This window comes from Sus scrofa, chromosome 6 (assembly GCF_054392235.1).
Source record: "Sus scrofa isolate SSC_HxYL_T2T_F1_AM1 chromosome 6, Sscrofa_HxYL_maternal_Yorkshire_Landrace_v2.0, whole genome shotgun sequence".
NCBI classification, from domain to species: domain Eukaryota; kingdom Metazoa; phylum Chordata; class Mammalia; order Artiodactyla; family Suidae; genus Sus; species Sus scrofa.
This window is the reverse complement of record NC_139388.1, coordinates 109,122,732-109,147,140: the sequence shown is the minus strand read 5'-3', so window position 1 is coordinate 109,147,140 and position 24,409 is coordinate 109,122,732. Positions and strand designations below refer to the sequence as shown.

At 39.9% G+C, this 24,409-nt stretch overlaps 1 protein-coding gene and 1 long non-coding RNA gene across 4 annotated transcripts in view; one reads left to right on the top strand and one right to left on the bottom strand.

The window, feature by feature from the left end:
* Positions 1–1,122: 1,122 nt before the first annotated feature.
* LOC102163958 (uncharacterized) lies at positions 1,123–16,196 on the top strand. 2 transcript variants are annotated; one of them, XR_014807710.1, is made up of 6 exons: positions 1,123–1,158; positions 1,563–1,630; positions 2,028–2,100; positions 10,792–10,947; positions 14,170–14,301; positions 15,862–16,196. It is a non-coding gene; the product is annotated as an uncharacterized LOC102163958 (long non-coding RNA). The 2 variants fall into 2 exon arrangements; XR_014807709.1 differs by lacking the exon at positions 14,170–14,301.
* Positions 12,138–24,409, bottom strand: part of LOC110261176 (uncharacterized) — a 62,546-nt gene continuing 50,274 nt past the window's right edge. Inside the window, exons 6-7 of one of the 2 annotated variants that reach the window (XR_014807706.1) lie at positions 15,989–16,072; positions 12,138–15,872 (exon numbers count right to left, since the gene is read on the bottom strand). The gene's annotated coding sequence lies outside the window, so the exon portion shown is untranslated. The remainder of the gene's footprint in view (positions 15,873–15,988; positions 16,073–24,409) is intronic. The other variant, XR_014807708.1, reaches the window with a different exon arrangement.

Sequence of the window (24,409 nt, the reverse complement as noted above, 5' to 3'; positions counted from 1 at the left end):
GGTGGGCCATGCCCACCTCTGGAATCAGGGATAACTGCAGGAGTTTGCCCCCACCACCTGCAGACCATGCAAGAAGCACCCTGTCCCACATAGACCACCCAGGAGGTGCCACACCAGCTGCTCCTAGTTGTAGGGTCTTGGGAAGAGACAGTGACCAAGTGTCTGGGCACTGCCCAGAGCATTTGGCAGTGGCAGCTGCAGGGTGGGTGTGTTTCCAGGGCAGTGAGAGCAACAGCATATGGTGCTTGGTTGCAGTGCCTCTTTTTTTTCTTTTCTGCCAACCCCTGAGGTGACAGGGGTTGCAGGTGGAGCCCACTCACAGGCCCCCAGTGGTGGAAAGCCGTGCCTCCCTCTGGCCTGAGACTGATACCGGAAAGATGATGCTGGAATCCAGGTTCTTGTTCACAGCAGTCGAAGAATGAACTCCACAAACACACAAGCAGCAAGTAAACAAAGTCTATATTAAAGGAAAGCAGATAGCTCCCAGGACTGCTGGGAGTGGGGAGAAGAGCCCCTTTTTCTATTGTCCTGTAGGGGTTTTTATTCCTTACAGTTGTGGGGGGTACCAACGTGGGGCCCAGAGAGATGTGATCTTCTCCCATTGTCCTTGCTCAGTTACCTATATCAGCCCTTGTCCAATAGGGTCCTAGGGGTGGAAATGTCCCATAAGTTTCTTTTCCCTTTTCTTCCCGTAAATTGAGTCATGGGGGATTAGGGATTAATGTCCATTTGGGCATAGGTACACTCCCTATAGTAAACAAGGCCTGTGGGGATGTTACTCCCTGGCGCCCTTAAGCCACAAATGTTAATGGCCATATCAAAGAATGCATTGAAGCCCATGTTCCTACACTGACTACCTGAGTTACTATTCTGCCTCAAGGCGACCATCCTGGTCTATCCCTGCCACCTGTATATTCTGCAAGAGGCACCACATCACACTTAGCCTCCTGATGCCCTTAGCCCACACAAGAGGTGCCTGGCCACCAGTAGCCCGCACAAGAAGCAGCCCTTCTCCCCTGAAGGAGCAAGAGCCTTCTGCAGCCTTAAGCGCCAGGGCCGCCCACAGGCATGCGCATGCTCCGTGCAGGGAGTTTCTTCTGGCGGTCCGCCCTGCCTCCTCTCGCCCTCCCCAGTAATGGCGCCTCGCTTCTCCTGCAGGTCTGGGCCTTCTCCCTGGTTCCTTCTGCCCTGGTGTCCCCCCACCCCTCCCAGCCCTTGGCATGCTCTTCCCCCGCCCATGGCACAGTGCTCCTTAGGACCTCAGGCTGTCCCCACATACCCAGCCCCAGTCCTCTCCCCGGCTCTGACCTCTGGAGCCTGAGGCTCAGCGCCCAGCCCCCACCGGAGCGTCTCAGGCTGTGGTCTGGGCCAGTGCTTTGCCCTCCTCATTCCAGCTGCTGCACTTTTTCTCGGCAACTTTGAGGTCCCTTGGACTCGGCTGATCTCCCAGTAGGTTAGGTGGTTTCACAGGGTGTGGTTTCCTTTTCTCTTTCACTTCTCCCTCTCAGGAATGCTAGTCCCATCCTGATTCCTTCTCTCTCTTTTTCTTTTGTTCTACCCAGTTATGTCAAGAGTTTCTTGCCCTTTTTGGAGGTTTAAGTTCTTCTGCCAGCATTCGCAGATGTTCTGGGTGAGTCGTTTTACATGTAGGTGTGTTTTTTTGATGTGTTTGTGGGAGAAGGTGAGCGTGTCCTCTGACTCCTCTGCCGTCTTCCTCCGCCCCCTGTGTCCACTACTTTTTAACTGAAAACTTTCCTGCATAGTTAATGTTCACTTTTGTGTAACTTTTTCTCAAGTTTAATTTCATTCTCTTCTGACTTCGAAAGCAAACCAAAATAACCTCCCCAGCACCGTGCTCACACTAAAAAATGAGAAAAAAGATTAGAAAAGTCTGGGTGGAATGAATGTTAAAAGGTTCTAAGGAAAATACTTCAGATAGCCATTTGCCTGATACTGACATTATCTTCTTATTCTGTGCTGTCCCTTAATCTTTGCTCTACAAAACTTTTCTTTTCTCCCTCTTCTAGGTTCCCAGCACAATGAGACTTGGGCTAATTAACTCCTAAGCAGAAACACAGACTTACAATGAGGTACAGAAAGGTCAGTCTTGAGTTTCATTGAAATATTTTGTTAAATCAGTAACAGGTCACTTGGGCTCTAAGTAGGGTTTTTGCATTTATTTTTCTACCAGCCTCAAGACAGTTCATGATTGTAGAATTCTATAGTCAAAATGGTCTGATTTCAATTTTAAATATTGTTTGTGTTCAGTGCATAGACGCAAAAGATAGATTAGTAATCATTAGAAACACCAGTGTTATTTAGTATGTGACGATTAAGTTCAGTGAAGTAGTTAGCTCTTATGTCCTCAAATATTTTATTATAAATATTTTGCGAAATTTGACACTAAGAAATTAGGCAATGTGGACTCACAATAAAAAACAATTTATTGATACAAACATTAAAAAGTATTCGGTGGTCATTTAGCCTAATTTCTTCACTTTGTTGATAAAATAATCTTTCCACTGATGCTAACTCCACCGTACCGCTTTATCATAGTCTATGAAAGCAGCAGCACTCTGTCTAATACATTAGCATTAAGCCTCCTGGACTCTTTAAGAGGCCATTCCCTGGGAGTTCCTGTTGTGGCACAGTGGAAATCAACCCGATTAGTGTCCGTGAGGACGCGGGTTCAATCCCTGGCCTCAGTCAATCTGTCAGAGATTGGGCACATTGCTGTGAGCTATGGTATAGGTAACAGACACAACTTGGATCTCATGTTGCTGTCGTTGTGGCATAGGTGGGCAGCTGCAACTCCATTTCCACCCCTAGCCTGGGAACTGCTACTGGTGTGGTTCATTGCTCACAGTAAAACTTTTTTAAATGATTATTTTTTCTATTATAGTTGGTTTACAGTGTTCTGTCAATTTTCTACTGTACTGCAAAATTACCCAGTCTCTCTCTCTCACACACACACACATACACACATATATTCTTTATCTCATATTATCCTCCATTATGCTCCATCACAAGTGACTAAATATATTTCCCCATGCTAAACAGCAGGATCTCATTGCTTATCCATTCCAATGGCAATAGTTTGCATCTATTAACCCCACATTCCCAGTCCATCCCACTCCCTCCACCTCCCCCTGGAAAACAAGTCTGTTTTCCAAGTCCATGAGTTTCTTTTTGGTGGAAAGGTTCATTTGTGCTGTATATTAGATTCCAAATATAAGTGATATCCTATGGTGTGTGTCTTTCTGTTTCTGAATTACTTCACTCAGTATGAGAAGTAATCTCATCCATGTTGCTCCAAATGGCATGATTTTGTTCTTTTTTATGCCTGAGTAGTATTCCATTGTGTATATATACCACATCTTCCTAATCCATTCATCTGTTGATGGACATTTAGGTTGTTTCCATCTCTTGGCTATTGTGAATAGTGCTGCAGTGAACATGCAAGTGTACGTGTCTTTTTCAAGGAAACTTTTGTCCAGATAGATGCCCAAGAGTGGGATTGCTGGGTAATATGGGCGTTCTATGTATAATTTTCTAAGATAACCGCCATACTGTTCTCCACTGTGGTTGTACCAGCTTACATTCCCACCAACAGTGCAGGAGGGTTCCCTTTTCTCCACACCCCTCCAGCATTTGTTATTTGTGGACTTATTAATGATGGCCATTCTGATTTGGTGTGAGATGGTATCTTGTGGTAGTTTTGACTTGCATTTCCCTAATGCTCAGGGATGTAGAGCATTTTTTTCATGTGCTTGTTGGCCATCTGTACATCTTCCTAGGAAAAATGTCTATTCAGGTCTTTTGCTCATTTTTTCATTGGGTTGTTGGCTTTTTAGCTGTTGAGTTGTGTAAGTTGTTTATTTTAGAGATTAAGCCCTTGTCAGTTGCATTATCATCAGTTGCAGTATCATTTGAAACTATTTTCTCCCATTCCATAGATTGTCTTTTGGGGTTTTTATGGTTTCCTTTGCTGTGCAAAAGCTTGTCAGTTTGATTAGGTCCCACTGGTTTATTTTTGCTTTTATTTCTGTTGCTTTGGGAGACTGACCTAAGAACACATTTGTAAGGTTGATGTCAGAGAATGTTTTGCCTATGTTCTCTTCTAGGAGTTTTATGGTGTCTTGTCTTACGTTTAAGTCTTTCAGTTTATTTTGGTGCATGGTGTGAGGGCGTGTTCTAATTTCACTGATTTACATGCAGCTGTCCAGTTTTCCCAGCACCACTTGCTGAAAAGACCACCTTTTTTCCATTTTATATTATTCTTGCCTCCTCTGTCAAAGATTAATTGGCCGTAGGTGTCTGGGTTTATTTTAGGGTCTCTATACTGTTGCATTGTTCTGTATGTCTGTTTTGGTACTAATACCACACTGTCTTGATTACTGTGGTTTTGTAATATTGTCTGAAGCCTTGGAGAGTTATGCCTCCTGCTTGGGTTTTATTCCTCAGGTTTGCTTTGGCAGTTCTGGGTATTTTATGTCTCCACTTAAATTTTTGGATTGTTTGTTCTAGTTCTGTGAAAAATGTCATGGGTAATTTGATAGGGATTGCCTTGTATATCTAGATTGCTTTGTGTAGTATGGCCATTTTATGATATTGATTTTTCCAACCCAGGAGCGTGGAATATCTTTCCATTTCTTTGCATCTTAATTTCCTTGATTAATGTTTCATAGTTCTCAGCATATAAGTCTTTCACCTCCTTGGTCAGGTTTATTCCTAGGTATTTAATTTTGTGGGGTGCAATTTAAAACCTCTTTTGCCTCGAAATGTTTAAGCCATATTCTTTCCTTATTTAAAAGTTCTGTCTGCTTAGAAAGAAACTTCTATTATGGCCAGTATGGAATAACTCAGTCTGAATTTTTCTTCCTATAAAAACAAACCATAGAGAATATGAGGGAGAGATCGAGAAAGAGGCAGATATACAGAGACAAACATACAAACAAATGATTTTCAGGATACTGAACCAAGCAACAAGGGGCAGTGAAATCTGAAGGATGAGAAATAAAGGAAGTGAGACTTAACACCTTGAAAGAGTTTGTAGACCATGGCAGAGTGAGGAAGAACCCAGGCAGAACCAATAGACTCTCGAATCAAAGGAGTTGAAACTGACAGTGCAGGGGGCCAAGGCACCTGTGGTTTACAGCCCACAGTAATTAAGAGTTAACTCTGGAGATTTTTCAGAAAGTACTTCCTGGTGTTCAGCAGAGTATTGACTGGCCCATGCACGTGTGGAAACAAATTGAGCTTTGGGAAGGAACCATCTAAAGACCATTAGAGGCAGAAGTAACAAGCACCTATGTGGGGCCTCAAATGGTACCTATTCCCACCAGACAGAATGGAAAACCTGGTGATTCACAAAGTACTGAGTAGATGATTCAGAAGGATCTTGCTTTTGACAGAGGGAAAATTAGCTCTAAACTAAATGCTGCTTTGAGCCAGACTAACAAATCCTAAAAGCAAGTCAGGAATTGCTTTCTAAGTAATTAAACTTAGAAAGGGTTTAATCTGAAAAACTTAAGAATATTTAGAGAAATACAAAAACCCCAAAAGGTAATATTTACAATGTCTAGCATCCACTCAAAGATGTCGGGCATCTAAAGACCCATAATGAGAAGGAAAATCAACCAATCAAAACTGGCTTAGTACTGACACCAGTATTAGGATTAACACATATTTTAAGAAGTATTATACCAGTTCAAGATGTTCAAAAAGTTGAATTTAAAAGATACCAATGACTCAAAATGTCTAGAAATTTAAACTATAATGAAATGAAAAATTCACTGAAAGGAATTAACAGCAAATTAGACACTGTAGAAGAAGAGATTAGTAAAGGTGAATACATTGCTCTAGAAACTATCCAAAATGAACACTGAGGGGAAAAAAGGATGAAACAAAATTGTATCAGTGAACTGTGGAAAATGTGGTCTAATGTGCATGTAATTGGATTTTGCAAAGAAAAAGAGATAGAGGAGGGAACAAAAAAGTTTTAAGAAAAAAAATGACCAAATAATGGAATATTTAACAAGATATGCTATAATGTAGGCCAGAAAACAGGTCTCATTGAAGTAAAAAGGATTCAAATCATATATAATGTGTTCTCTGATTACAATGGAATTAAATTAAAAATAAATAAGAAAAATATCCCTGGAAAATCTCCAACTATCTGGAAAATAAGTAAAATATTTTAATTCCTCTATCAACTTCTTCTTTGACCCATGGGTTTTTTATTTTGACTTGAATGAAAATAAACATTATTTTATCAAAATTTATGGAATGCCACTAAAGTCAGAATTTAGGAAGATATTTATAATACTAATCATCTTATGTAGAGAAGGAAGCTCTCAAGTTACTGACCTCAGCTTCTACTTTAATAATTAGAAAAAGAAGTTAAACCCACACTAAGCATAAAATAAAAAAATAGTAAATATTGAAATGGGAATTAGTTGCAAAGGAAACCAGAGAGAACAAATGAATGAATCATAGATTTTTATTTTATTTTTATTTTTTGCTATTTTCTGAGTAAAAATAATTAAGATCATTTTTTAGAATGAGAAAGACTTCTCCAAGATACACAGGTTCTTAGGTGATACAACTCTATTTTCCCAACACATGATTACTAAGCATTGCTCTTGCCCAGCTAAGTGTTAATGATAAACAAAGCACCAAGACAGATTGCCAGACCTCCCGGAGCTCACAGTACAACAGCTGGGGAAGGAAGAGTACCCAATTACTGGCCACCTGATGAGTCCAAGTCTTCATCATTCTCAGTTAAATGGCAGGAGAAAAAAACTGCCAATACTCAGCTGGGATTACTGGAGTTTGGGGATACTTGAAGGATATGTCAAAAAGAAAATAATACAGAAGTTCTGTTCAAAATAAAATGGGAAACCAGAGCTAAATAAAGCAGGGATCAGTGACTCACATTAGTCTTAGATTAGAAACAAGTAGTATTTATTTACTTAATGAATTTTATTACATTTATAGTTGTACACCAATCATCACAACCAAATTATAGCATTTGCATCCCAAACCCTCAGCGCATCCCCCTACCACCCAACCTGCCTCATTTGGAAACCGTAAGTTTTTCAGTCTGAGTCAGTATCTTTTCTTTGTGCAAAGAAGTTCTTTGTGTCCTTTTTTTAGATTACACACGTAAGTGATAGCACTTGATATTGGTTTCTTGCTGTCTGACTGACTTCACTTAGCATTATAATTTCTAGGTCCATCCATATTGCTAAAAATGCTGTTATTTCCTTCCTTTTAATGGCTGAGTAATATTCCATTGTGTATATGTACCACATCTTCTTGATCCACTCCTCTGTCCATAGACATTTAGGTTGTTTCCATGCCTTGGCTATTGTATATAGTGCTGCAATGAACATCGGAGTACATTTATCTTTTCAAGTCACGGCCTTCTCTGGATAGATGCCCAGGAGTGGGATTGCTGAATCAAATGGTAGTTCTATTTTTAGTTTTAGGGGAAATCTCCATACTGTTTTCCACAGTGGTTGCACCAATTTACATTCCCACCAACAGTGTACTAGGGTTCCCTTTTCTCTCCAACATTTATTGTTTGTAGACTTTTTGATGATGGGTCATTCTGGCTGGTGTAAGGTGGTACCCCATAGTGGTTTTGATTTCTGTTTCTCTAATAATGAGTGACGTTGAACATCTTTTCATGTGTTTTTTGGCCATCTGTATGTCTTTGGAGAACTGTCTGTTGAGATCTTCTGCCCATTTTTTGATGGGGTTGTTTGTTTTTTTGGTTTTGAGCTACAGAAGGTGTTTATAAATTTTGGAGATTAATCCCTTGTCAGTTGCTTCATTTGCAAATACTTTCTCTCATTCTGTGGGTAGAAACAAGCATTATTTATATCAATAAGCTCATGAAAATTTATATACTATAGAAAGCAAACTTACTGTGGTTGCTCATGTTACTGTTATGAATCCATGCCTTGTATGTAGTTCTAGCCTTTACACCTATGAAATCAAAGTCAGACACTTGTTGGCAGGTGGCTACTAAATAGTCATGAATTCCTCATTCAAATTAGCATAACTCAAAATCTCGTAAAGACCTTTTAATTAAAATTCCTTCTCCTTTGTCTTTTCCACTGTCATCATGGCTTTCACGTAAGTCTGCAGAATGACTTCCCCCTTCTTCAGTACCATGTAGAACTATAGCAGTAGGATATTTTTAAGAATAAAAAATATTTAAAGAGAAAAAGAAGATGTGTTATATATACACAGTGGAATACCACTCAGCCATAAAAAAGAACAAAATAATGCCAATTGCAGCAGCATGGATGGAACAAGAGACTCTCATACTAAGTGAAGTAAGTCAGAAAGAGACAAATACCATATGATATCACTTATATTTGGAATCTAATATACAGCACAAATGAACCATCCCACAGAAAAGCAATTCATGGACATTGAGAACAGACTGTGGTTGCGGAGAGGGAGGGAGTGGGATGGACTGGGAATGTGGGGTTAATAGATGTAAACTATTGCCATTGGAATGGATAAGCAATGAGATCCTGCTGTATAGCACTGGGAGCTATATTTAGTCATTTACTGTGGAGCATGATAATGTGCGAAAAAGGAATTTATATGTGTATGTGTGACTGGGTCACCTTTCTGTACAGTAGAAAATTGACAAAACACTATAAACCAGCTATAATGGGGAAATAATCATTAAATTAAAAAATTTTAACATGTATGTGAGCTCAATGAAAGTGTGTGTGAGCAAATGGAATTTCAGTTGATCTAAATGCTTTCAATTTAGAAAATCATACAACTAGATTATTTACTGTCTTAACATTTTCAAATATTATTCCAACATTGGCTTTCTCTTGACTACATTTTGTATGTTGTAACCTAAACCTACTATGGCTAAGTGTAAGCTGGATGTACAACTCTACAAACTCAAGATGCAAATGCTTACATTTATGAAAAATATTTCCAATTATTAACTCAAGCCCTCACCTCAGTAACCAAAATGTCTCTGACAATCTTCTTGGATGATTCCATGGTCCTGATTTTCTTTTAATATAAGACATGCTTATTTATTTTAACAAGTATTTTATTTAAAAGGTAACAATATGATTCAAAATGTTGATTTATATCAATTTTTCAAATGAGTGTTTGAAAGGTAAAGTTCCAATAAAGTGTTTCCCACTCTGGTTTATCACAGTCCTGATACATATATTTTTTATTTTATTTGGCCACGGCATATGAAGGTTCCCAGGCTAGGGGTCTAATCATAGCTACAGCTGTTGGCCTACGCCACAGCCACAGCAATGCCAGATCCAAGCCGCATCTGCAGCCTACACCACGGCTCAAGGCAATGCTGGATCCTTAACCCACTGATCGAGGCTAGGGGTCAAACCCGCAACCTCATAGTTGCTAGTTGGATTCATTTCCGCTGTGCCACAACAGGAACTACACAGTCCTGGTTTTTTAGGAAGCCCAAAGACTAAGGTGCACTCTCAGCCTGGGCTCAGCCTCCACGTCTGAGCTAAGATAACACAGATTGGTACCCAGCTGCAGCTGCTACCCAGTCATTCAATAGCCCTCCCTTATTATCTGTTCCAGGCCGGCAGTCTTCCATCCAAATCTTGGCACTAATGTCTCTATAAACACAAACCTACGTGCTCTGGGTGCTAATTTTGGCACAGGGCTCCGTCCTTGAACTCTAGTCCTTATGTGCTGTGATGGTGCAGGGTGGCCCTCTAGCAGCTTGGTTTCAGATGATTCCCTGTTAAGACATCGACTACTTGGGTCAAGAACATTTCCTTTTGAAGAGTTCCCTTGTGGCTCAGTGGGTCAAGGACCTGGCACTGTCACTGCAATAGCTCAGGTTGCTGCTTTGGCATGGGTTGAATGCTGGCCCATAAAATTCTGCACAGCACAGGGGTGGCCGAAAAAAAATTTTTTTTCCTTTTTAAAAATATCAATTATTAAGGATCTGATTACTTCCCCCTTACTTGCAAGATGAAGCTTCCCAATGACTCTCTGAGAGAAAACAAATGCAATGTCTCTGGGCAAAGTTGTATTCATCACTCAGGGGGATTCCAAGTGATGGAAATTTTTTTAGTATATTTCATTCTACCAAAAAAAAAGAAAATATTCTGTTAAAGAATCCTGCATCATGAAGAAATTGCACTCAACTGCATTGACTGGTGATGTAATAATTCATTCAAGGTCACTGTGAAATAAGCCAAGCAAAATAGATTTATTATGATTAATATAATGGAGCCACTATTCATTCATTACATGACATTAAATTATTAACTACATTAAAATAAAATCTTGTAATAAGCATAGACTATTATTGACATTAGATGCCTATTACTTGATTTCAGGTGCTAAATGGATAAATTATTCTATATTTTACATATTGACCTAGTATATATTCACTTTGACTACGCATATTGGATGATGTGATGTGTTTTTGAAAAAATTTTAGAGTGTTTATCACGTGCCATGCATTTGAGAAAGTTAAATAATTCTTGTTTAAGTATTTCAGTGTTAGGGATACAAGAGGGACAAAACAGACAAAAATTCATGCCCTTATGGAGCTTACATTACAGTCATTCATACTTTTGTTTGAATGATGTCCTTTTAAATTTTATTCTGTGATCTCTTATGCGACCATAACTCCCCATCCATCAGTGGTGAGATTCTATTCATTGCTATTGTTAGACTATGTTGTAATGTGTAAGTCATAAGCAGCTTTCCATGGATAGAATTTAAGAATGATATCTTAAATTTTAGAACATCAGTTACAGAGCAACAACACTGCTGTTCAAAAACACTCGTCTCCAGCTATTTCTTTATACCTTCTGATGTGGCTTCATATCTAAGAGGACAAAATAGCTTCATCTTTGTCTGAGGAATGCCAAGGGGATGGAAATATGAAAATGCCACCAGGTGGGTAACTGAAGGTGTCAAATACACAGTTAATACCATTTGTAACCACTGCAAAACATTCTCATTAAGGAATGATAAAAAAGTATTTTATAAATGTTTATATCTTTCATAGCAAGTAGCATTTAGCAATTTTTAAAAAAATGTTTGACAGATAAACATATTGGTGAATGAATGACGTGAAGGGAATCACAGGTTTCAAAAGTGCATATTCTGGTCCAAGCATCTCATGCTCACTTCTTTGGTCCATTGAGAAACAGTGAAATAATTCTTGTCTATAGGATGCTCAACCAGTTCCAATTTACTCCTTATGTTATTTGTTAGAGATCTGTCTTCAGTCTTCTGACTAAATATAAATGCAGAACACGGAATTTATTCTAACAAGTTCTCAAACACATTTTGCTAGAGCTGTGATTCTTACAGCAGCACTAAGATCCAAGAAAATAAAACACGAGTCTGTGGCCTTTCAATATTATTTGTTTCCAGAAGGATGACTATTTATATTTGAAAGGTTCTGTACTAGAGATCAATCAACGTATTCACATAATCTTCAGAAAGGATATCTGAGGTCAAAGTCAGATTGAAAATAGGAAAAGATTACTGGGTATTTGCTCCATGAGGGGCTTGTATATCTTTGATTAACTTTATAATGGCTGGACTGTTTTACAATTTCATTGGAGCAGAGTTTAAAGATTTCTGTCCCACAGAGATGCAAATATTTTCATTTTGGTATAACAGAGAAACCCCCAATTATAGTTTGTTGTAACCTGTTTTCTATCAAACTCAGCCATTAAGATGGCTTATTTTAAAATTCCTTTACTAATCTGCCTATAAATACTTAGCTTCTCTTTAGACTGGTTTTACCCTCTTACTGGCTCATTAATATAAGGAATTTAATACAATCTTGGATATACTCTCATGTTATATTTGTATGAAAGTCATTTTTTCAATCTTTTGAAAAATTTTATTTTAACAGACTCTTTTTATTTACTACCTTTTATTTTAGTGTATCTTGCAATCCTTTTTAAAGTGGCTCTAAAAGTACAGGATGGCATCATTGAATGAATTATGTCCTTTCTCTGACTACTTATGTAATCCTGAGAAACTTGTAAACACCTAAGCCAGAAATGGTGAGATTGTACTAGTTTGTATATATGTGTGAAGTCTAAAGAATGGGTACAATTTGAGACCAGTTGCAGAGAACAAACACAACCATTTATTGGATGTTAAAGCTTCACTTTATCAGCACATATACTGAAACTGTAGCAACTCAAGATATATTGGTATGAGCCCCACATAAATAATTTTATGAATCAGTCCGTATTTTTTGGCCACACCACAGCATGTAGAAATTCCTGGGCTAGGGATCGAACCTGTACCACAGCTGTGACCCGAGCCATAGCAGATCCTTAACCCACTGAGCCACCAGGGAACTCCATATTAGTCCGTATTTTTATGCTACCTTCTTCACAAACCTTATCCTGATTCCTCCAGCTTGAAATAGTATCTCCCACCATCAAAACAACAAGTCTACTTTATGTATTTCCCTTACATTTTATATTAGATTTTGTGTGTGTTTACCCTCATCTACTCAGTTACAAATAGGAGGCAGTGGGACCATGTGGTTTTACCAAGATTGCACTTCTCTGAGAGGGGAACTTGGGATATGTACTATTTTCCATCTCTCCATATAAATTAATATAAGCACTGGGAGGATATAAACTGATATGAGCAGTGGCTAGACTTCGGGATATAATGAATATAAGTTGCTTTCATAATCATTAGAAAAAAAGTTTTGAGCTGGCTTAAAATAAAAACAAATAAAACTTCAAAGCCCTCCCTTATTACACAGGGTAAAGTCTGAACTTCTTGGATGTTCTATAATGTCCTTCACAATCTGCCTCCAACCTATATGTCCAGACCGAGTTCTCATCATCTTTTCCCATAAATTCTATTCCATAGCTATGCTGGAATTTTGTGGTTTCCTGAGCATGTCATACATACCTTTGTGTCATTAATAATATTGTTCTCTTGGCCTAAAAAAATACTCATCACCCTCACTTGACAAAATAAATCTACATGAAAGTCAAAGCCAAACAAAAACATCTTCTTTGTGAAGCTATTTTCTATTTCCAACTTCGAAAACACAGCATAGACTTAAAGGTTGATTGCATATTTCTTTTCAACCATATAGCCTCTCCAGAGTAAGGAATATTTTACTCCTTCATACCCTCTGTAATTAAAGTAATAAACAATGATGATGATGGTGAAGAAGAATGAATGAATGAGTGGCTGAATACAAAACATGCCATATGTTTTCCACTAAGGATTGGCTACCTACTTAAAGTTTCTTACAGCCTGTTTATATAATAATCTTCTGTCCATTTCTCATCTCCAACTTCTTATTTAGGTAGACATTCTGCAGTGTCCATGGTCACATACTTTCTTCATAGTTTCACCTGTTTGATAATTCACAAATTTTCTATCAAATCATTCTGTCCTTTAGTTAGTACTCTGGTTCCCTTATGAGAATTCTGTTTCTCTGAAGTCTTATACCATCTCCCACTTCTCCCTGTCCAACAGCATCCTTCCTCCATAGACTTCCTCTCCCAGACACCATTTGCCTGACCATGGAGTGCACAGCATCCTGGAAGTAAGAGCTCTTCAGGTCTCGGTTCCAGTCAAGTACATTCCTCCCACCCAACTTCTCAGTAGCACATGTGTATCCGTGAAGCTTCCTTCTGTGTGCGATCCATGGTTCTCAGTGGCCAGGAGAGATACAGGGAATATATGATGGTATTTTTAAGGATTGACAGCAATATCTGTTAACTCACTACATACCAAACTCAGTCCCGACTGTGATGCATCTATGTTTTTCCCTTCTCCTGGGAAAGATGTGGTCCATAGTAACTATTAGAAAAGTTTTATGAGAGGAGGTGCAGAGATATACAGTACTTGGAAAAGGAGGGAATGAGTCTTTAGGGAAAAAAAGGTGGGGGGAGAATCAGAACTGATGTGGCCAGTCATCAGCCACAGAAAGGTTGAGATCAGGTCTACAGGTCTACTTCCTTAACTGCATCACAATTAGAGCATATTCAAGCTGAGTTACAAATATTATTAGGGTGAAAGGTGAGTATACAGAGAAAAATAACAAGCACACTTAAGCCCAGCTTTCTCAAATGTTAACAATAAAAAACAGAATAATAAATTATCTGCTTCTTCTAGGAGCTTTTATTTTTACAACTAGCAATGGTATGATTTTCATTGCATGAATAAGTGAACTGACCTTTACAAAGTGTGGTTCTCCAGGCCAAGGTCATGCAGAGATGGAAAAGCAGAGTGATGCTGCAGACCCAGGTGCATTTCCACTCTTCTTCTTTCACTCTGTGTTTTCTACAGTACTAGCTAAATGCACGCTAAGACTGACACTGCCCCAAACATTCAGATATCTATGACTTCATTCTGGATCATAGACACACAGGAAAAGGAAGTGGAACTTGTATATTTAGACTGTGCTGCTTCTAAAGCTGCCTCAAACATTTTTTTATGAATGGCTAATTAGTCCAAATTAACCGACTAGTAACATGAGAAATATTGAAGTCAGATGACCAATAGTCAAGGCCATAAACATATAGACTTCTCTATTTCCAGAGCTGACTTAATATTTCATATGCATATGCACTGATGAATTTCCTTAGCTTACCTGAAAGTGTTGCAAAGCTGATTGTCAACAGTTCTTTTCATACTCATAGCTAATGGTTATTGAATTTTCCCCTGGGCCAGGGACTGTATTCAGCACTTACATGGATTATCTCATTTAGTGCTCACAAAATATTTATGAGTTGGGTAATATGATTACCTCTACTTTATTTATTGTATAAAGTGAATTCAGAGACTAGGTAACTTGTCTAAGACTTTACAGGTAAAGCTGTATTGATACACAGCACCACTGGGTTAATCATACACTTAAAATTTCAGACATGAAGAAATCATCTCACTTGAAATGTCATTTATAAAACAAATATATTGAAATACCCATTCTATGAGCAGAAGTAGATTATAATGAACAGTTCAGAAAAAATTATATGCTTAGAAGGTTGCTTTTGGTGGAATTTTTTTATTGTATACTACAGAAGCCAGAGTTGTAGAATCCCCTAGCTATTTAATTTAAAGCATTTTTTTCATAAAACCAAATCATGCACATGAAAATACTATAACTTACAAACACTGTGTAGATACTGGTCAATAAGAGTGTATAGTCTCAGCATGACTGGGCCATTTTTACAGATCCCACCAGAGACAATGGTTGTATCCATGGCAACAGGTACTACAAATGCTTTGCAGTGCTATAAACTCTCCTGGCTTAAAGACTGCATTCATCCAGGTAGAAAAAAAAAATTAGTCATCTTATTAAAACAAATAAAACTCTACTCTGATATGAAAGTGGTTCATATCAATATGAAATTGGTTCATATCTTAAGGTTTGCTTGGAGTTTGTCTTATATATTTATTTTTAATGTATGTATTTTTGTATGTATGTGTTTTTAGAATTTTTGAGTAGAAGTGGTTTTTGTTTATACTAAAATTCACCGCATCCTATCTTAAATTTTGTTTGGTTAATTTCAGATATGCATGATTGTGTTTGACTTTTAAACTATGAATGTGGACTCAGTTTCTGACATCAATTATTTTTGCTGGTTCTTGTGTAGATTAAAAGTACACCACTAAAAAGTAATTTAAGTGCTATTGCCAATTAGCCTTAGTACTCACTTATAAACCCCAAATTAGAATATTTTCTTCAATTTTAATAGTCTTGTTTTGAAAACGGCATTTCTCAAATGATATTATTTCATTACTGAAAGTGTTCTACATCGTGATGCCAGTAACCCAGGCTCGTTTCTCCTTTTTGTTTTTCAGATGCTGTCCACCTGTGAGCAAACAGGGGCACATAAGGCCATCAGGGTCCTGGTTCCTCCCCCTCACCTTTTCAGAGAAAAATCTCATCAGCAGTGTTTTTCTTGAGATTCCTATGTCAAAGACCTACCTGAAACACCTCCAGATAGTCTCGTATTCCAGTGCTAACTGCCGCCTGCTCTTCCTCTAGCCATTATATTTTCTTTCTAAAGGTCTGGATGGGAAGGAGGGTTGCAGAACATTGGGGAGAGAGAAAGAGAAAATCTTGTCTTTACATCTATGTGGTTAATTTTTCTATGCAGGAGCAAAACAGCACTTAAATTTTTTTGTCTGTGAAACCCTGGCTTGTGCAAATTTCTAACTAGCTTCCTGCTCATTGTATGTCTTAGTTTCTTGTGATAGGAAACTACCTGGTAGCACTTTGAGGATGGTGTTTTGAATGAGAATTTCAGAGGAAGAAATGAAGAAAGGGAGGGAAGAAGGAGGGAGAAAGTTTTCTCCATCCTCAGGTAGCCTAATGAAAGGTGAAAACTGGAGCAATTCTACTCCTTTACTGCACTTGCCCCACAGCAAACTCATCCCCGCCTTAGGTCAGTGCCCCCAGTTGCCTTGTGACCCCTGGGGACTGGAGGCCACCAGGGAACATGAGGCAGCAACTCCAGGGGGCCAGCAATTAAGGGAAAATTCTCGACCTGACAAAGATCTTCTTTTCTACCAACTTTCTTTTTTTCTATCAATTTGCAAAGATTCCTCTTGTGTTTGATGAGGGCTGATTTTCTTGTTAAGATGGCTTGATGGATAGGAAACTTGTGAATTAGAAAGAGCTGTATTAGTTAATGAGTTATAGGTTAAACAAAAAGGCGGGAGCAAACTGGGCACTGAAATAAAGCTTTTGGGGGCAGGGGGATGATCCAGACACAGAGGCACAGGGGGAGGGGGTACAGCGAGGAAGGGCAGGGACCGTCCTGGAATAGAAGGCACTGCTCAGAATCCTCATTTGCACGGAGGACTGACTGACAGGTGGGGCAGGGAGTCCAGGTTCCAGCTCACAGTCCCCAGGTCAACACTCCCCCCATGTGCCAGTGCCCAGAGGAGTGGGCAGTGCTGCCCCCACGAGGCCAGTGAGAAGCAATTCCTGTGAGTTTGAGGAGAGCCTGACTGCTTAGCGCTTTTCTACCTTCTAGGCGTCTGGTGTCTTCCCAGACTCTTATTCAGCTCGACATCTTACTCTGTACAAAAACCTTGCAAGTTATACCCACTGTCCACATTTAATGTAGAAGAAACTGATGAGGCTCCAGAGAAGTTCAGCGCAAGATTGAGCCGAAGGTGGACGTTTCACCCACACTGTGCTGTCGAAAAGCTGGGGGGAGGGGCGCTCAGATGCTTTCTTATCAGGAAAACAAATTCCATGAACTTATTTATTCACCTTATTCTATTCTTTTTTTTTTTTTTATTATTTTCCCACTGTACAGCAAGGGGGTCAGGTCATCCTTAGATGTATACATTGCAGTTACAGTTTTTTCCCCCACCCTTTCTTCTGTTGCAACATGAGTATCTAGACATAGTTCTCAATGCTATTCAGCAGGATCTCCTTATAAATCTATTCTAAGTTGTGTCTGATAAGCCCAAGCTCCCGATCCCTCCCAATCCCTCCCTCTCCCATCAGGCAACCACAAGTCTCTTCTCCAAGTCCATGATTTTCTTTACTGAGGAGATGTTCATTTGTGCTGGATATTAGATTCCAGTTATAAGTGATATCATATGGTATTTGTCTTTGTCTTTCTGGCTCATTTCACTCAGGATGAGATTCTCTAGTTCCATCCATGTTGCTGCAAATGGCATTATGTCATCCTTTTGTATGGCTGAGTAGTATTCCATTGTGTATATATACCACCTCTTCTGAATCCAATCCTCTGTCGATGGACATTTGGATTGTTTCCATGTCCTGGCTATTGTGAATAGGGCTGCAATGAACATGCGGGTGCATGTGTCTCTTTTAAGTAGAGCTTTGTCCGGATAGATGCCCAAGAGTGGGATTGCGGGGTCATATGGAAGTTCTATGTATAGATTTCTAAGGTATCTCCAAACTGTTCTCCATAGTGGCTGTACCAGTTTACATTCCCACCAGCAGTGCAGGAGGGTTCCCTTTTCTCCACAGCCCCTCCAGCACTTGTTATTTGTGGATTTATTAATGATGGCCATTCTGACTGGTGTGAGGTGGTATCTCATGGTAGTTTTGATTTGCATTTCTCTTATAATCAGCGATGTTGAGCATTTTTTCATGTGTTTGTTGGCCATCTGTATATCTTCCTTGGAGAAATGTCTATTCAGGTCTTTTGCCCATTTTTCCATTGATTGATTGGCTTTTTTGCTGTTGAGTTGTATAAGTTGCTTGTATATTCTAGAGATTAAGCCCTTGTCAGTTGCATCATTTGAAACTATTTTCTCCCATTCTGTAAGTTGTCTTTTTATTTTCTTTTTGGTTTCCTTTGCTGTGCAAAAGCTTTTCAGTTTGATGAGGTCCCATGGGTTTATTTTTGCTCTAATTTCTATTGCTTTGGGAGACTGACCTGAGAAAATATTCATGATGTTGATGTCAGAGAGTGTTTTGCCTATGTTTTCTTCTAGGAGTTTGATGGTGTCCTGTCGTATATTTAAGTCTTTCAGCCATTTGGAGTTTATTTTTGTGCATGGTGTGAGGGTGTGTTCTAGTTTCATTGCTTTGCATGCAGCTGTCCAGGTTTCTCAGCAATGCTTGCTGAATAGACTTTCCTTTTCCCATTTGATGTTCCTGCCTCCCTTGTCAAAGATGAATTGACCATAGGTGTCAGGGTTTATTTCCGGATTCTCTATTCTGTTCCATTGGTCTGTCTGTCTGTTTTGATACCAGTACCACACTGTTTTGATGACTGTGGCTTTGTAGTATTTCTTGAAGTCTGGGAGAGTTATGCCTCCTGCTTGGTTTTTGTTTCTCAGGATTGCTTTGGCGATTCTGGGTCTTTTGTTGTTCCATATAAATGTTTGGATTGTTTGTTCTAGTTCTGTGAACAATGTCATGGGTAATTTGATAGGGATTGCATTGAATCTGTAGATTGCTTTGGGTAGGATGGCCATTTTCACAATATTGATTTTTCCAATCCAGGAACATGGAATATCTTTCCATTTCTTTACATCTTCTTTGATTTCTTTGATTAAAGTTTTATAGTTCTTGGCATATAGGTCCTTTACCTCTTGGTCAGGTGTATTCCGAGGTATTTGATTTTGTGAGGTACAATTTTAAAAGGTATCGTATTTTTGTATTCCTTTTCTAATGTTTCATTGCTGGTATACAGAAATGCAACTGACTTCTGAATGTTAATCTTATATCCTGCCACTTTGCTGAATTTATTAATCAGTTCAAGGAGTTTTGGGGTTGAGTCCTTAGGGTTTTCTAGGTATAGTATCATATCATCTGCATACAGTGACAGTTTGATCTCTTCTCTTCCTATATGGATGCCTTTGATTTCTTTTGTTTGTCTAATTGCTGTGGCTAAGACTTCCAAAACTATGTTGAAGAGCAGTGGTGAGAGTGGGCATCCCTGTCTTGTTCCAGATTTGAGTGAGAAGGCTTTCAGTTTTTCCCCATTGAGGATTATATTTGCTGTGGGTTTCTCATAAATGGCTTTGATTATGTTCAGGAATGTTCCCTCTATACCCACTTTGGCGAGGGTCTTGATCATGAATGGATGTTGAACTTTGTCAAATGCTTTTTCTGCGTCTATTGAGATGATCATATGATTTTTGACCTTTTTTTTGTTAATGTGGTGTATGATGCTGATTGATTTGCGTATGTTGAACCATCCTTGTGAACCTGGGATGAACCCAACCTGGTCATGGTGTATAATTTTTTTGGTATGTTGTTGGATTCAGTTGGCTAAGATTTTGTTGAGGATTTTTGCATCTATATTCATCAATGATATTGGCTGATAGTTTTCTTTTTTGGTGGTATCTCTGTCTGGTTTTGGAATGAGGGTGATGGTGGCCTCATAGAATGTCTTTGGGAGTATTCCTTCTTCTTCAACCTTTTGAAAGAGTTTAAGGAGGGTGGGCACCAATTCCTCTTTATATGTTTGATAAAATTCACCTGTGAAGCCATCTGGTCCTGGACTTTTATTTGTGGGGAGTGATTTTATGACCTCTTCAATTTCATTTCTAGTGATCGGTCTGTTCAGTTGGTCTGTTTCTGCTTGATTCCGTTTTGGCAAGCTGTAAGATTCTAGAAAATTGTCCATTTCTTCCAGATTGTCAAACTTGTTGCCATACAGTTGCTCATAGTATTCTCTTATGGTTTTTTGTATTTCTGCTGTATCCGTTGTGATTTCTCCTTTTTCATTTATAATTTTGGTGATTTGGGTTCTTTCTCTCCTCTTTTTAGTGAGTCTGGCCAGGGGTTTGTCAATTTTGTTCACCTTTTCAAAGAACCAGCTCTTGGTTTTATTAATTTTCTCTATTGTTTTTTGAGTCTCTATTTTATTGATTTCTTCTTTGATCTTTATAATTTCCTTCCTTCTGCTGACTTTAGGACTTTTTTGTTCTTCTTTTTCTAATTCGTTTAGGTGGAGGGTTAAGTTGTCAATTTGGGATCTTTCTTCTTTTTTGAGAAAGGCCTGGATTGGTATAAATTTCCCTCTGAGCACTGCTTTCGCAGCATCCCATAGATTTTGAGAGGTTGCGTCTTCATTATCATTTGTTTCAAGGTAGTTTTTAATTTCCTTCTTGATTTCCTCATTGACCCATTGGTTTTTTAGTAGCATGTTGTTTAGTCTCCATGGAGTAGGTTTTTTCTCTTTGCTTTTCCCATGGTTGATTTCTAATTTCATGGCATTGTGGTCAGAGAAGATACTTGAGATAATTTCTACGCTCCTAAATTTATTGAGATTCGCTTTGTGTCCCAATATGTGGTCGATTCTTGAGAATGTTCCATGAGCATTTGAGAAGAATGTGTATTCTGCTTTTTTTGGATGTAGTGTCCTGAAGATATCAATGAAGTCTAACTTTTCTCTTGTTTCCTTTAGGATCTCTGTTGCTTTATTGGTTTTCTGTCTAGAGGATCTGTCCATTGATGTGAGGGGGGTATTTAGGTCTCCTACTATGATTGTATTCTCATCAATATCTCCCTTTATGTCTGTTAATATTTGTTGTGTGTATCTGGGTGCTCCTGTATTTGGGGCATATATGTTGACAATAGTAACATCCTCTCCTTGGATGGATCCCTTAATCATTAAATAGTGTCCTTCTTTGTCTTTCTTTATGCCTTTTGTTTTAAAGTCTATTTTGTCTGATATGAGCGTTGCGACTCCTGCTTTTCTGTCATGTCTATTGGCGTGAAATACTTTTCCCCACCCTTTCACTTTCAATCTATATGTATCTTTTGTCCTAAGGTGAGTTTCTTGTAGGCAGCATATTGAAGGTTTTTGCCTTTTTATCCACTCAGTCACTCTGTGTCTTTTGATTGGGGCATTCAGTCCATTGACATTTAAGGTGATAATTGATAGATGATTGTTTATTGCCATTTGAACGTCGTGTTCCAGTTGATTCTATGGTTCTCCATTCTTCCTTTCTTTTTTTTTTTCTTTTTTTTTGGTTGGATGGTCTCCTGTTATTATCTGCTTGAGTGGTTTTTTTTTTTTTTTCATTTTTTGCAGATGCAATATTTGGTTTTGGCTTGTGATTGCCCTGTTTTTTAGGTATGCTAACCCCTTCCCATAAATGTGTGTTTTAGCCTGATGGTCCTGTAAGTTCAAACACTTCATTACTATATTAAAATTAAGAAGAGAGACATACATATAAACAAAAAGGATTATTTACCTCCTGACATCCCTTGCCCACATTTTATGGTTTTGATGACTCTTTTTTATTTTTTTCTTTTTAATTTTATTTTGTTTGAAGCATGTTCATGATTAAATCTGTATGCTGGCTTATTTGAGTGACTTCTCTCTGATTGCAGTTTCCTCAGTCCTAGTTCTTCCTCTTCTTCTTTTTTTTTTTTTTCTTTTCTTTTTTCTTCTCTTTCCTTCCTTTCTTTTTGGTTTAGAGAAGCCCTTTCAATATTTCCTTTAACCTGGGTTTTGTGTTGCTGTATTCTTTAAGTTTTTGTTTTTTGGGAAAAATTTTTATTTCCCCTTCTATTTTAAACGATATTCTTGCTGGATAGAGTATTCTAGGTTGCATATTTTTTCCTTTGAGCCCTTTAAATATCTCTTGCCATTCCCTCCTGGCCTGTAGTGTTTCTGTAGAGAAATCAGCTGATATTCTTATGGGGGTTCCCTTGTAGGTAACATTCTGTTTTTCTCTTGCTGCCTTTAGGATCCTCTCTTTATCACTAACTTTTGCCATTTTTCTTATGATGTGTCTTGGTGTGGGTCTATTTGGGTTCAGTTTGTTTGGGGCCCTCTGTGCTTCTTGTATCTTGAATCCAGTATCCTTTAGATTTGGGAAGTTTCCAGCAATAATTTCTTCAAATATATTTTCCATTCCCTTATCTTTTTCTACTCCTTCTGGAATTCCTATTATGCGTAGATTGGCCCGCTTTATATTATCCCATAGGTCTCTTATATTGCTTTCCAGTTTTTTGATTCGGTTTTCTGTCTGTTGACCAGATTGAGTGATTTCCATTATTCTATCTTCCATATCACTGATTCGTTCTTCTGCATTATTCATTCTGGTTTTTACTGCCCCTAGTTCAGTTTGCATCTCTGCAAATGAATGTTCTAGTTTTTCTTGGCTCCTCCTTATATTTTCTAGTTCCTTTCTGAGGGTATCTGCATTACTGTTCATATCTTCTCTTAATTCCTTCAGTATTTTCACTATTTCTCTTTTGAACTCCAGGTCTGTCTGACTGCAGAGATCTGTTTCATTGTTGACTGTTTTAGGTGAGTTCTCCTGTTGGTTTGACTGGGAGTGGTTTCTCAGCTTCTTCATCTTGCTTGTTGTTTTCTTTCTCCTGAGGGAGTTGTACTCTCCGTGATCGGGCAGTGTTTGCCTTGTCACTGCCGTGGAATATTTCCTGAGGGCTGGCGTTGTTGGTCAATCTTTTTTGAGGCAGTGTGGCTTTTCTGGAGTGTTGATGGGGCTAACAGTGTTTCTTTGAAGCAAAGGAGGACTTCCTGAGGGCAGACAGGACTGAGAGGTCCACACCGCGATGGTAGCAGATTTCACTTGGCCATGCAGAGCTTGCTCTGGTGTTTTTAGGCTGTGGGGTTCTTGCAGGGGGTTGGCGGTGTTGGGCAGCTGCTTTTTAGGGGTGCATCACCCCCTGGGGGCTGGAGCAGCTATCTGGGGCACTGAGAACCTGAGAGGCTCTTCCCTAGGGCAGCCCAACTCAGAAGGACAGCCTGAGAATGTAGGCGGATCTTTTCACAGTCTGGCTGAGCTTGTTGCAGCTTTTCTGGGCTGCAGGGGGTCCTGCCTGGAGCTGGCAGTCCTATGCAGCTGGTCCACTAGAGCATCCCCTAGGGGCTTGGGCGGGTAGCAGGGCCCTTGGAGACCCAAGAGGCTCCTCCCCGGGGCAGCGTGACTCAGAAAAACCGTCCGAGAATTAGGCCGATCTATTCACAGCCTGGCTAAGCTTGTTCTAGCTTTTCTAGGCTGCAGGCCTTTTCTCGGGGGCTGGTGGTGTTTGGTGCTGCTCTGCGGAAGTGTGGCCCCACCAAAGGGCAAACAGGCCTGTGCAGGGACAGCCCCTGCGGTGGTAGGCTTCAGGCAATTGTTGAGGCCAGCCCTCCTGGATGGCAGGCAGCCCCAGGTCCGTGAGAGCGTAGGGCGTGGCGGGGGTGGGGGGAGGGGATGCACTGGGAAGCAGAGTTTTCAGCTAGCTAGCGGGCCTGTAAGCTTGCTGTGGCGTGGGGGCTATTCTATGGGGACCCACCCCTTCTTCTCTCCCCTCCCCAGCACTGGCGCAGACCAGGCTCTTCTCCCAGGTTCCCTCTGATGTGGCTTTCCCCTTCCCCACTCCTGGAGTATTGCTCCCTTCCTCTGCGACAGCTTTGTTTTCTAGTCTCCCAGGCAGTCTCTGCCCCGTCAACTGGTTTCTAGACCTCCCAAGCAGTTTCCGCTCTGCCCCGCCCCCCTAGCCCGGGGACTAATCTCTGGAGCGGAGGTCTCGGTGCCCAGCCCCCACCCAGGCGGCGCCCCCTGGCCCTTTCTCGGGGACTAACCTTCGGAGGCGAGGTCTCGGTGCCCAGCCCCCCTCCCAGGCGTCCCCTGGCCCTTTCTCAGGAATTAACCTTCGGCAGCGAGGTCTCGGTGCCCAGCCCCCCCCCCCAGGCGTCCCCCGGCTCCCTCTCGGGGACTAACCTTCGGCGGCGAGGTCTCGGTGCCCAGCCCCCACCCTGCGTCCCCCGGCCCCCTCTCGGGGACTAACCTTCGGAGGCGAGGTCTCGGTGCCCAGCCCCCACCCAGGCGTCTCAATTTTTGGTGACTCTGCCCGTAGTTCAGATGGTCCGTTGGGTTCTTGATCGGCTTTTCCGTACTCCAACTTACTGCTACACTCTTCTCTGCATCTGGAGATTCC